This window comes from Erythrolamprus reginae, chromosome 9 (assembly GCF_031021105.1).
Source record: "Erythrolamprus reginae isolate rEryReg1 chromosome 9, rEryReg1.hap1, whole genome shotgun sequence".
Taxonomy (NCBI): Eukaryota; Metazoa; Chordata; class Lepidosauria; order Squamata; family Dipsadidae; genus Erythrolamprus; species Erythrolamprus reginae.
This window is the reverse complement of record NC_091958.1, coordinates 18,573,393-18,586,245: the sequence shown is the minus strand read 5'-3', so window position 1 is coordinate 18,586,245 and position 12,853 is coordinate 18,573,393. Positions and strand designations below refer to the sequence as shown.

At 38.7% G+C, this 12,853-nt stretch overlaps 1 long non-coding RNA gene across 1 annotated transcript in view; it reads left to right on the top strand.

The window, feature by feature from the left end:
• Positions 1-12,428, top strand: part of LOC139171916 (uncharacterized) — a 35,022-nt gene extending 22,594 nt beyond the window's left edge. The window contains exon 3 of the long non-coding RNA XR_011559816.1: positions 12,375-12,428. This is a non-coding gene — a long non-coding RNA (uncharacterized lncRNA). The remainder of the gene's footprint in view (positions 1-12,374) is intronic.
• Positions 12,429-12,853: the final 425 nt, after the last annotated feature.

The window sequence follows — 12,853 nt, the reverse complement described above, 5'->3', positions numbered from 1 at the left end:
TTAATGATATGTATTTCTAAGTAGCTACAACCAGTGGTGGGTTCCTTTCGGTGCGGCCCAGAGCACCAGAAACCCACTGATGATGCAATTTTCTGCAATTTTTTCCTGGTGTCTCCGTGTCAGAAGAAGCCCTCTTGCCCACCCTCATCTTTTTTAAAAAAAATATTTTATTCATTTTCTTAAAATAAACAAACACACATACAAACATTAAACATAGAGTGGGGGTGCATTTCCCCCGCTTCTCTTGAAAGTATAAATTCAAATACAGAAAAAGAATATATAGTGACATATATATTAAATATTAAAAAGTCTAGTAGATTTAGGTTAAAATTTTCCAAATTTTAAGTACTATGCGTATATAAACCAAATTTCTTAATATGTTGCTTATACATAAACTAATATACCATAATCATCAAACGATACATTTAAACTATTTTTAACTACTATGCGTATATAAACCAAAATTCTTAATATGTTGCTTATACGTAAACTGATATACCATAATAGAAACATAGAAACATAGAAGACTGACGGCAGAAAAAGACCCCATGGTCCATCTAGTCTGCCCTTTTACTATTTCCTGTATTTTATCTTACAATGGATATATGTTTATCCCAGGCATGTTTAAATTCGGTTACTGTGGATTTACCAACGACGTCTGCTGGAAGTTTGTTCCAAGGATCTACTACTCTTTCAGTAAAATAATACTTTCTCATGTTGCCTTTGATCTTTCCCCCAACTAACTTCAGATTGTGTCCCCTTGTTCTTGTGTTCACTTTCCTGTTAAAAACACTTCCCTCCTGAACCCTATTTAACCCTTTAACATATTTAAATGTTTCGATCATGTCCCCCCTTTTCCTTCTGTCTTCCAGACTATACAGATTGAGTTCATTAAGTCTTTCCTGATACGTTTTATACTTCAGACCTTCCACCATTCTTGTAGCCCGTCTTTGGACCCGTTCAATTTTGTCAATATCTTTTTGTAGGTGAGGTCTCCAGAACTGAACACAGTACTCCAAATGTGGTCTCACCAGCGCTCTATATAAGGGGATCACAATCTCCCTCTTCCTGCTTGTTATACCTCTAGCTATGCAGCCAAGCATCCTACTTGCCTTTCCTACTGCCCGACCACACTGCTCACCCATTTTGAGACTGTCAGAAATCACTACCCCTAAATCCTTCTCTTCTGAAGTTTTTGCTAACACAGAACTGCCAATGCAATACTCAGATTTAGGATTCCTTTTCCCCAAGTGCATTATTTTACATTTGGAAACATTAAACTGCAGTTTCCATTGCTTTGACCATTTATCTAGTAACGCTAAATCATTTACCATATTACAGACCCCTCCAGGAATATCAACCCTATTGCACACTTTAGAGTCATCGGCAAATAGGCAAACCTTCCCTACCAAACCTTCCCCTATGTCACTCACAAACATATTAAAAAGAATAGGACCCAGAACAGACCCTTGTGGCATCATCAAACGATACATTTAAACTAATATTAACATTGTTATTACCCAGGTAAAAACAAATACAAAAGATTAACTAAAAGTAAATTTGTGTATCTTATTTTTTCTTATCCATTTATAAACATTGTTCCATGTTTCATAGAATTTAGTATCTTCTTGATCATTTAAACGCCTTGTCATCATATCCATTTCAGCGCAATCTAATATTTTAGCTATGACTTCTTCTTCCTTGGGGATTTCTTCCCCCTTCCAATTTTGCGCATATATTATTCTAGCCGCAGTTAGTATGTGTATAATTAAATAAAGAATTTCTTTCTTATAAGTCTGATTGGTAATTCCTAATAAGTAAAATTCCGGGGTGTTTTCTATATCCTGCTTTACTATTTCTTTTATTATTTTCTCTATCATCTTCCAGTATATTTTAGCTTTACCACATGTCCACCATTGATGGTAGTAGGTTCTCCGTGTCAGAAGAAGCCCTCTTGCCCACCCTCATCTTAATGCCCACCTTTATTCTTTGTCTGAAGCACAGCTGAGAAGCCCTTGAGCTGTGTTTTGGCTTGGCTGCCGATCAGTTTCCGGTCACAATTCAAAGTGTTGGTTATGACCTATAAAGCCCTACATGGCATCGGACCAAAATACCTTCGGGACTGCGTTCTGCCGCACGAATCCCAGTGACTGATTAGGTCCCACAGAGTTGGCCTTCTCCAGGTCCCGTCGACAAAACAATGTCATTTGGCGGGCCCCAGGAGAAGAGCCTTCTCTGTGGTGGCCCCGGACCTCTGGAATCAACTCCCCCCAGAGATCAGGACTGCCCCACCCTCCTTGCCTTTCGCAAACTACTGAAAACCCACTTATGCCGCCAGGCTTGGGGGACAAAACTGACCCTTAGCTGTTTCATTTTATGTATGATTTAATTGGATGGTATGACTGTTTTATAATGGGGTTTTATAATTGTTTTTAATATTAGATTTGTGCTTTGTATTTTGTTGTGAGCCGCTCCAAGTCTTTGGAAAGGGGCAGCATACAAGTCTAAATAATAATAATAATAATAATAATAATAATAATAATAATAATAATAATGTGAAAGTGGTCCCAGTGGTACTTGGCATGCTGGGCGCAGTACCAAAGGATCTCAGCAGACATTTGAAAACCATTGGAATTGACAAAATCTCCATGGGTCAATTGCAAAAGGCCTCTTTACTGGGATCGGCAAACATAATTCGCTGCTACATCACGCAGTCCTAGGTGCTTGGGAAGCCCCCGACTGGTGATGAAATACGAAATCCAGCATAGTGATCTCATTTGCTGTGTTGTACTGACATAATAATAATAATAATAATAATAATAATAATAATAATAATAATATTATCATTATTATTATTATCATTGTCATTATTATTATTATTATTGTTGTTGTTGTTGTTGTTGTTGTTGTTGTAATGTGGTCCTGAGCATGTGGGGAAGTAAAATTGCATGGTGGAACGCATGCACAAATGTGCACCAGTAGCAAAATTCAACTGGAACCCGTCCCTGGCTACAACTATTTCATTTCATTAAAGTCTACTAGTCTGGGTATCATTATCCTCTTCTTTTCCTCCTCCTTCTCAACAACAATCACCAAGACAATTCCACAAACTGGCTTTTAGGAAAGAACAGACGCTTAATGAGGACTTTACTCTTCTTCTGATGACATTCATAGAGGTATAATATTCCCTTCCTTCTACTTATCTACTTACCTCTTTTACCACGGGCAAACAATAAGCATGAACACAATGAGGTTGTCAGTGGAATAGATCCCAAGGAAGAATTTTGGACCACGTGTACGGCTTTTGACCCAATTTAGCATAGATAAATGACCTCTGATGTGAAGTTCCCCAACAGTTTAATAATGTATTTAACTCAAAGTGACACTTGCTCGCAGCAGCCTTTGAGCAGTTCCCAGGCTATATATGTCTCTTTGAAATGATGTACAACATGTAGGAAAGCTTTCTTGATAGAACTCTAACTCTCCTGGGTAAGGAACAAGAAAACCGTTTTAAGACTGCCAGCAGCAAAATCATACTTTGCAAGTCTTTATTTAATTTTGTATAGATTTTTCTCCCATTATCGTCGGCAGCCATGACCATTGGATTAGCCATGATGTGACTCACAGGAATGCTTTATACATTTATATTATTCTTTCTCCTCCTGTATTGCTTTCCAATGGGCAGTGCATATTAATTTTTTTAGCAAATCAAAATGACAAATTTTTTTTTTCTTAAAATGTTTTTATAATCCAAGTGGTAGGTTAAGAGTAGTCATACCACTTTTTTTTAAAAAAACCCAATCAAATCATTATTGTAGGTATATACCTGTTGTGGTTCAGCCTCAGGCAGATCAAAGGCCAGCTGTGTCTCTGCTGGCTCCATGCCCAGAGGAGGCTGACAGCGAAGAGGAGGGGGCTGAGCAGTCGGACAGGGGAGGGTCCAATCAGGAATGTGATGAGGAAGAACAGCATGGGAGCCCCGGGGAGGGGCTCTCCCCTGCCAGTAGCTTGGAGTCATTAGGTGACGAGGCACAAGCTGTCATTGACATGCGACAGAGACATTTAGATCAAAGGAAGGAGCAATTGAGGAAATATTATCAGCATTGAATAAGGAACACCAGGGCTTGGGTGTGGTCCTCATTAGCAGGGAAGGGTTTATAAGGCAGGAAAGCTATTGAAGCCATGTGGAGTGTTATCAGTTTGGAGTTCCTTTAACCTGCATTGTTTCTCGGCGTCTCTGTTCCTGGCTTGTGGCCCAGCAGTCTTGAAGAATCGTGGGAGGTGTATGTCTGGTATCTACAGCCTCGTCTTGGCAGCAAGAACCCTATATTGATGCATGGACAATTACCTTCCTGTATATATTTCGAGTTCCAGTGTTTTCCTGCTTTGTAAGGACATTTTCTGTTAGCTTCGTTTCCCTTGAACATTATAAAACTGTATTTGAATTTTACCGGTGTGTCTGGCTTATCTTTTTGGGTTGGTTATAGCTTCCGGAGTGACCCAGACAGAACAATACCTGGGTAAGAAAGGTAGAATAGAAACAATTAATACATTTTAAACTAAAAAAATAAAATGTAAAAAGTTAAAATTCATTTTTTTTAAAAAAAATCTATCATTTGTCTGTCTGTCTATCTATATCTGTCTATATCTTTGAATTCTAATTCTATGAGAGGTACAAAGCCAGCTAGGTGACTGTAGGCAAATTATTATCTCTCAGCCCCAGGAAAGAAGCAAAGGAAAGCTACTGATCTTGGCAAGAAAAAAATAGGGCTAGTCCTGATGCATGGACTTTGGAATACTGTAAAAAAGATGTAGAGACTCTAGAAAGTGGGCAGAGAAGAACAACATAGATGATTAGGGGACTGGAGGCTAAAACATATGAAGAACGGTTGCAGGAACTGGGTATGTGTAATTTGATGAAAAGAAGGACCAGGGGAGACACGATAGCAGTGTTCCAATATTTCAGGGGTTGCCACAAAGAAGAAGGGCTCAACCTATTCTCCAAAGCACTTGAGGGCAGGACAAGAAGCAATGGGTGGAAACTAAACAAGGAGAGAAGCAACTTAGAACTAAGGAGAAATTTCCTGACAGTTAGAGCAATGAATCAGTGGAACAACTTCCTTCCAGAAATTGTGAATGCTCCAACACTGGAAGTTTTTCAAACCATTTGTCTGAAGTGAGTTAAAGTTTTCTGCCTTAGCAAGGGGTTGGACTAGATTACTACAAAAGTTCCTTCCAACTCTGTTACTATAGTATATTAACCCCTGACGCAAGGCCATGACATAAATAAATACAAATAAAACATTATTTCATGCAACTGAGATTAAAAATGATGAAATGGTCTCTCTCATTAAAAAGGGGGAAAAAAGTCATAGAATAGCTTGGCAATTTGCTTCACATTGCTGACTGGAACATAACTTTCTCTCCTGATAATGACTAACTCACTTTCTAAAACCAGCACTTTAAAAAGAAAATTGCATTACTTTGACATGATTAAAATGTCTACAGAAATGGGTGTTTAAACCTTCATGCCTTGTCAATCTTCAGAGCAAAGAGCGAAAAGAAAATCTGGAAGATTTTTCCCTTCCCCACATTACGGTGTTTTTTTTAAATTGCAAATTGATTTGATTTTCTCCACCTTGAGCAGCCGCGGCTAATGAATAATTATTTAACATTCAAAAAGTTTATATAGTTTGATTAAGGGCGATGTATAATTTTTATTTGCATGATTAATAATATAATAAAATAACTTCTACATGGAAAGTTAAGTAATCCTGCTGCCTTAATTTGCCTTAAGGCAACCAAAAGGGAGAGAATATTATCATAGACACATTTCATAATCTCCTTCTTGAAAATGAAGATCAGCAGTTATATCTTTGTGTAAACACTTTAACATTGCAAAGGTTATAAAATTGTTGGCCATTTCCATATCAAATTATTTCTTGGGACACAAATTTTCCACCTTGTTTTATTGTATTGTCATTAATGTAATGTGAATTTTGGATTTTATTGGGTTCTTCTGGTGTTAATTGATAAATGTATTATCAATTGTATTATACATTAATATAATTAATTTAATTTATCAATGATCACATATTATAATGGGGGGCGTTTGCCCAGGTTCGCCTGGTGCACCAGTTGCGGCCCTATCTGGACCGGGACTCATTGCTCACAGTCACTCATGCCCTCATCACCTCGAGGTTCGACTACTGTAATGCTCTCTACATGGGGCTACCTTTGAAAAGTGTTCGGAAACTTCAGATCGTGCAGAATGCAGCTGCGAGAGCAGTCATGGGCTTACCTAGGTATGCCCATGTTTCACCATCACTCCGCAGTCTGCATTGGCTGCCGATCAATTTCCGGTCACAATTCAAAGTGTTAGTTATGACCTTTAAAGCCCTTCATGGCATCGGACCAGAATATCTTCGAGACCGTTTTCTGCCGCACGAATCCCAGCGACCGATTAGGTCCCACAGAGTGGGCCTCCTCCGGGTCCCGTCAACTAAACAATGTCGGTTGGCGGGCCCCAGGGGGAGAGCCTTCTCTGTGGCGGCACCGACTCTCTGGAACCAACTCCCCCTGGAGATCAGAACTGCCCCTACTCTCCCTGCCTTCCGTAAACTCCTCAAAACCCACCTTTGCCGTCAGGCATGGGGAAACTAAACATCTCCCCCTGGGCACGTTGAATTTATATATGGTATGCTTGTGTGTATGTATTTTAGTATATGGGGTTTTTTAAATTTTTCAATATTTTAATTAATTGGATTATGTATTGGATTGCTTTTCACTTGTTGTGAGCCGCCCCGAGTCTTCGGAGAGGGGCGGCATACAAATCCAAATAATAATAATAATAAATAATTAAAATAATAAAATAATGAGCCCTGGTGGCGCAGTGGTTAGAGTGTAGTACTGCAGGCTACTTTTGCTGAGTGCTGGCAGCCTGCAGTTTGGCAGATGAAATCTCACCAGGCTCAAAGAAGAGACCCTCCCTAGATTTCTGGAGAGTTAAAACAAAGGAGCGGTAAATATTTTCAGTTTGATAACATTCCATTTATATAATTTTGTAATAAAAAATAGAGCTAATACTCCTGCTGAATGCTTCTATGGGATACTTTGAAAGGCTAATCTTATTTAATTAAGAACTGTGGTGGCTCAGTGGTTAGAATGTAGTCCTGCAGGCTACTTTTGCTGACTGCCTGCAGCCTGCAATTTGGCAGTTCAAATCTCACCAGGCTCAAGGTTGACATCGACCTTTCATTTATTTATTTATTTATTTATCTATCTATCTATCTATCTATCTATCTATCTATCTATCTATCTATCTATCTTTGTATAAAAAACACAATGTAAACAAATCTAATATTAAAAATATTAAAATAATCTAAAAAAACCCAAATTCATCCTTCCGAGGTGGGTAAAAGGAGGACCCAGATTGTTGGGGGCAATAGGCTGACTGTAAACTGCTTAGAGAGGGCTGTGAAACGGTATATAAGTCTAAATGCTATTTCCTTTCCTTTCCCTCCTTTTCCTTCCTTCCTTCCTTTCCTCCCTCCCTCCTTCCTTCCTTTCCTCCCTCCTTCCTTCCTTCTTTCCCTCCTTCCTTTCTTCCCTCCCTCATTTCCAGTGATTAGACTGCAATACTATAGGCTTCTTCTACTGGCAATCCACCAGATTGATTCTCACCAGGTTCAAGGTAGACTTCCACCTTCTAGCCTTCTGATGTGGGTAAAGGAGAACCCAGATTATTGGAGGCAATTTGCTGACTCTGTCAACCACTTAGAGAGGACTGTAAAGCACTGTGAAGTGGTATATAAGTCTAAGTACTATGCGAAGTACTATTGCTATATCCTGCCTTTATTATTTTTGTAAGCATCTTAAGGTGGTGAACATATCTAACAATCCTTCTTCCAATTCTCCCCACAATCACAACTCTTTGAGGTTAGTTGGGCTGAAAGCGAGTAATTGGCTCAAATTTAACCTGGCGTTTATACTTAAAGTGGGACTAGAACTCTCTGTCTCCTGGTTTCTATCCTGGTGCCTGAAACACTAGACATATGGTGCTGGGCCAAACAAGGCCAAACAAGGCACATTGGGGCCTTATGTCCCATACATCTTGAGAAGGTGTTCTTGTTTACTCAAAATGTGAAACTGCAACTCCAAATAATATAAGCTCAATAACTGGAAGAAAAACTGAAATAATTGTTCTTTTGATAAAAAAGCAAACAAGATAAGAAGGATTTTTTTTAAAAGAAAAAAGATTAAAGGCAAAATTATTTCCCTTTACCTGCTGTTTCAGAGAATGTTTTCCCATAGCAATGAATAAATGGGAAAAAACATGAATAAGGGTCATCTGTGGAAGCTATTCTTCATTAATTTTTCTTTCTAATGGACATGTATCTCTCGGGCTTATTATGAGTGGTTTCGTTTTTATAATAAAAGAATGGCAAAAGAGAAATAGGTCTCATGTTTCTAAATTGCCTGGTACCATTCCCTTAACATAATCTCCATTCTGACAAGGAATCTATCATCCTGAATAAAACAAGAGTGCTGCTCCCTTTAAAGTTTTGGGAAACAGATTAAATTGAGCTTAAAATAAAGCTTTGATTAGAAATGGTCCATAACAGCACCTGGCTGGAGAATATAGTTCAAAGAATCCTTTTTTTGTCTTCCTTGCACTCCCAATTTGGTATAATCACAGGCACTGAATGACAGAATAATAGAAAAGAAATGAATCTGCTCTTGGCCATGTAGCATGTCATTCGATATCAATGAGGAGAGTTGCATTCAGCAAACCAAAGCCCTAGAATAGCTACCTGAAATGTTTGAAATCCCCAAACATCTTGAATAGCCATGAGTAATACACAGTGCAGGCCTTAGACTCAGTCTTAATCTGATGGGAAAATAGATTTTCCAGAACCAATGGGAGTCAATCATAATTAATTTGTAATTTGGTTTTACTGGGAGTCTTGGATATTCCCAATATTTGGTTGCTGCTCTTGATTTATTGCTCTTGATTTATGAGTAGAGTAGAGTAGAGTAGAATAGAATAGAATAGAATAGAATAGAATAGAATAGAATTCTTTATTGGCCAAGTGTGATTGGACCCATAAGAAATTTGTCTTGGTGCCTATGCTCTCAGTGTACATAAAAGAAAAGATAGATTTGTCAAAAATAACGAGGTACAACACTTAATGATTGTCATAGGGGTCAAATAAGCAATGAGGAAGCAATCAATATTAATAGAAAAATTAAGGATACAAGCAACAAGTTACAGTTTTACAGTCATAAATGAGAGGAAATGGGTGATAGAAATGATTAGAAAAACTACTACTACTACTACTACTACTACTACTAGTAGTAGTAGTGCAGACTTAGTAAAAGTTTGACAGTGTTGAGGGAATTTTTTTGTTTAGCAGAGTGATGGTGTTCAGGAAAAACAACTGTTCTTGTGTCCAGTTGTCTTGGTGTGCAGTGCTCTGTAGCAACGTTTTGAGGGTAGGAGTTGAAACAGTTCATGTCCAGGATGTGAGGGGTCAGTAAATATTTTCACAGCCCTCTTAGATAGATAGATTTCTTTATTGCCCAAGTGAGATTGCACACACAGGAATTTGTCTTTGGTGCATATGGTCTCAGTGTACATAAAAGAAAAAGATACATTTGTCAAGAATAGAATAAAATAAGAATAAAATAAAATAAGAATAAAATAAATAAAATAAGATTAAAATATTTGTAGGGCTGCCTGTCTGAAAGCACAACTCCAGACAACTTGTAACCACAACAAAACTGCAAAACCAATAAAAACAGAAATAAAAACTTCCCTGTGCTTAACGCTCATCTCATATGGCTTGATCCTCAAACAACGCATGTGTTTTAGATGGAGGTGAACACCATTTCATAGTGTTGCCTGCCAAATCACTACCTTTTTGAAGACCCCTTGAGCAAAATCCATCTATTAACCGCACACACACACAGTAGCTATTGCTTTGCTCCATTTTCTTGCCTTCCAAGAAACTGGATAAAGCATTCCCTTTATCAGAGGTCTGCAGTGATTCATGTTGCGCTTTTAACATAAAGATGGGTCATTCCATTTTCCAAATGAAATTGGCTTTTTGAATCAAAAATCAATTTGAATTGCTAAATTGCCTCGGAGGCTTTCTGAACTGATTTAAACAATTTGGATTTTTGCATATGCACACAAATAGCGTTTTCCTCCAAATCATTTAAGAAATTATCAGGTCAATGCAATTTGATAATTTGGTTGCAATTCCAGAACTGAATAGGAACTATTTTCTTAACAAAATTAGTTATTTAAACTGAATAATACCTGGTTTGCACAGGGCTAACCTCTATTGTCAATTATGCATGCATGATTGATAGGAGGAAACATTGATACTAAAGAGAAGGAAGGGAGGAGGGGAATCAGCAGACTGAAAATAAAACTCACAATAGGTAACATAGACCTCACCACATGGTTGATGGTATGAACACCTGCAAAATATTGTTTTATGAAACTTTATTTGATTCCTTTCTATCCAGCTTTGAGATGTCGTTTCAAAAGTCTGCATTCTAAATTCCTTGTAGCCAAGGTTGGTCGATGTGCACAGTCTTTAAACATGTAAACATAGCTGTATATATTAAGTAGGTAGAAACACATTTTTAATTGGCCGTCATTTTGTTGTAAATTTTTATAAAGCAAATTGAAATCCTTCCAATAAGAGGATCAGATGGCTATAGTAAAAGTTAATAGTGATTATATAAAAACAGTTTAATTAAACATTTCTCTTCCAGGAAGATGTTCTTTTAAAAGAATATAGAGTAGCATTTGTAGCCAATAAAACATAAGCAGGAGTAGACCATTTATTTAATCATAAAATCTAGGTGGTAAAGTATAAGCAATGTCAGGAATTATTTTAACCAAGCTCTACCATCTGTTCTGTGGCTAATTCCTGAGTTAGAATCTCAGAGCCTGCTTCTCGACATATAGAAATCCTTTACAAAGGTAAATTTTATGATTCTGAAATAGTTTTATAGCCACATCTTTAGTTTAATTTAAAAGGTAAATAAAGTTTCCTCCTGCTTCTCATCATTTGGTGTGGCAATTATTAGAAATGCATGCATCGTTTATTATTATTATTATTATTATTATTATTATTATTATTATTATTATTATTAGAAATGCATGCATCCATGGGCATGTAAGCAATGCATAAAATTGACTTTACAAATATAAACCAAGGTTCTGATTCTTGAAGAGATCTGGTGCACCAGTTGTGGCCCTATCTGGACAGGGAGTCTCTACTCATAGTCGCTCATGCCCTTATCTCCTTGAGGTTCAACTAATGCAATGCTCTCCACATGGGGCTTTCTTTAAAGAATGTTAGGAAACTGCAAATTGTGCAGAATGCCGCCGTGTGATCAGTCATGGGCCTCCCAAGGTATGCCCATGTCTCCCCAGCACTCTGTGGACTCCATTGGCTGCCTATTGGTTTCCGGACATGATTCAAAGTGTTGGTTATGACCTATAAAGCCCTAAATAGCATTGGACCAGGCTACTGGGGGACCGCCTTCTACCGAATTCGTCCCAGTGACCGGTTAGGTCCCACAGAGTCGGCCATCTACAGGTCCTGTCAGCCAGACAATGTCGCTTGGTGGGACCTCGGGGAAGAGCCTTCTCTGTGGAGTCCCCGGCCCTCTGGAATCAGCTCCCCCTGGAGATTTGCACTGCCCCGACCCTCCTCGCCTTCCTCAAGAATCTTAAGACTCATTTATGCTGGCAGGCTTGGGGCAATTAGATCTCAGGGCCCTGGACCAATGAATGGTTGTATGGCTGCTGTCTGAATGGGTATGACTGATTTTTAACATAACTGCAGATTTTAGATTTTTTTTTGTTTAGTTTTAATTAATTGGATTTAGCTATTGCATCCTGTTATTTCCTTTTTATATGTTGTAAGCCGCCCCGATTCCTTGGAGAGGGGATTAATATAAATCTAATAAATAAACAAACAAACAAATAAATAAGTAACTGCTTCTATTTCTGTTCCTGACCTTATGTGATAACTAGATTCACTATGAAATCCTGTCTTTCTGGCTAGGAGTTCTACTGGGGGAAATCGTCGCTTAAAATAACATAACTTAATGTTGGTCAGAATAGGAAAAGAATGGATTGTGAATGAGCTTTTCCAAATTCCCTAAAGTGCAGAAAAATGGAGATGCACAGCCTTTTTCTTCTGTTATTCTTATTTATGTATAATTTCATTGCTCTGATCTACTTGCTGCTGAGATTTTGTCTTAATGGTAACAAGCATGCAAAGCTTGGAAATGTCCTAGGTGTGAAAATCATTAATGCTAATAACTTAATTTAATAACTGTTTCAGGTAGACAAGTGCAAGGGAATATAGTAAGAAAGAAGAGGAAATAAAGAAAGCAGGCTCATCTTCAGTTCAGCAAAAATGGTATCTAAAAGATTTCCACCAAAGTTATAAGCAGGGAAATTGTTTGGTAGATTTATCCCGGTTTTTCCAGGGAATATCGCCGGCCGACTCACCGGCTTCCCGGCGCTTTTGCTGGAGGGCCGGCAGACTCGGGCCCTCCCGATGGCGGCCGCCATCTTGGTTTCGGCCGAAATCTCGCGATGCGAGATTTCGGCCGAGAAGGCCCTGCCCACGTGGCTGGGCATGACGTCGGGTCCGGGCGGGGCCTGCTGGCCCTATTTAAGGGACAGCAGGCCGGGAAGAGAGCCTTTTCGCCCGGACCTGGTGCCTGAGCAGACACTTCTTGGGTGCTGCTCGGCCGCCATTTTGGGTCTCCCTCGTGTCGCGGCCGCCATTTTGTGGCCTGCCGAGGGGGCGAAAAG